Source organism: Drosophila subpulchrella, unplaced genomic scaffold, assembly GCF_014743375.2.
Source record: "Drosophila subpulchrella strain 33 F10 #4 breed RU33 unplaced genomic scaffold, RU_Dsub_v1.1 Primary Assembly Seq429, whole genome shotgun sequence".
NCBI classification, from domain to species: domain Eukaryota; kingdom Metazoa; phylum Arthropoda; class Insecta; order Diptera; family Drosophilidae; genus Drosophila; species Drosophila subpulchrella.
In genome coordinates this window covers 485,913-487,485 of record NW_023665645.1, presented here as the reverse complement: position 1 = coordinate 487,485, position 1,573 = coordinate 485,913, and positions in this window count along the sequence as shown.

Here is a 1,573-nt window from a genome sequence, read left to right as displayed (position 1 = left end):
ACGGGGCGGATGTTTTATAAATACAACATAATTATAGGGAAAGTACTTGCATATATTCCTGAAATCGTTCGTTTATCCTAGGACATACAATCTCAATACTCATTTTCAGTGAGTTATATGTCCCAATACCTGCAAAAGTAATATATATACATATGTACATTTATATGCACCTTTTGCTTGGATACTAAAACATAATAAAACCATAATATTTCCCGGATGTTATTTAAGTACAAAGTAATCATTGAAGAAGTATTTGATTATTTCTGAAATGGTTTCTTTATTTTCCTGAAATAGTTTTTTTTATCCTAGGACATATAATGTCAACACTTATTTTCAATGGGTAATATTTCCCAATACCTACTAAAGTTATCTATGAATATATGTACAATGTACATTTTGTAATTGGTACTTAGCTACTAAAATGTTCTTAGAATTGTAAGAAAAGTTTTTCTTTCATTAGTAAAGTAAATAAATATATAATTCTAAGAAATGTATAAAGACTATAATAAACTTTCACGTTCCACTTCGGCTTAACTTTATTCTAATAAGGTATGGGTTGTTTACATTCACATTCTAATAAGAATGAAACATCTAATATGAATATTAAACTTCTTAATAACAAGTTTTATCGCTTCAACTTCCTATTCTAATAGAACAACTTTGGGATCTCAAGGGCTGTATAGTTTCAGATTCCAAGAGAAATATGTCGTTTCTTACATTTCCCGCCGAACTAGCGGGTTTTACCAAAGTGGTAGAACAAATAGATCAAGTTTCCTATTTCGATTAGCTTCATGCAAGTAAAGGACCCTAAAACCATAACAGATTTTCCGTTTCAAAAAATCAAATAAGAATATTTTTCATCAAATTGGCTTTTTTCTTTTTTATTTCAATATGTATGAAATATTTCGTATACGGAGCTGAAACGAGTTGCACTTTTTATCGCTAAATATCTTCCAAACGGTAATTTTTAGGTCAAAAAGTGTTATAGATCAAAAGTTGAGGAATTTCAAGGGCTATATGATTTGAAATTTAAAAAGAAATCGTTTGACTCAATTTTGAGAAAATAGTCAAAAAGTGGTTATAAAAAATAACTTTTTCATAACTCTAAATCTATTAGATTCAGACAATTTTACTATATGAAGAGTATTTAGCAAATTTAATTATCTTTTCAGAGATATATAGCACGTTTCTGTAGCAATAGTTGTTTAGATACTATAAGCATTTTAAATCTGGCTTTTTTGATTTTCCGCTAAACTAGCGGGTTTTTCCAAAAGTTGTAGAACAAACGTTTTCTATTTCAACCTTCTTTATACACCTATAGGGCTTCCAAAACCCTAAAACTAAGATGGGATGCATACAAACCCACAAACAAAGGGACAAACATTTTCATTTTGGGAAGAAGAAAATCTTGTTTTTTGAATTACTTTTGAACGGGACATCGGATTTCAACAAATGAGGTGTCATTCGACGCGTATTCTCAGTAAGAATAAAACTGACTAAAAAGCCGGCTTTTTCTCCCTAACAATATATTTCGAAAGTCTTGGTCATCTTCTTAGTTTTTGCGATACCTTTT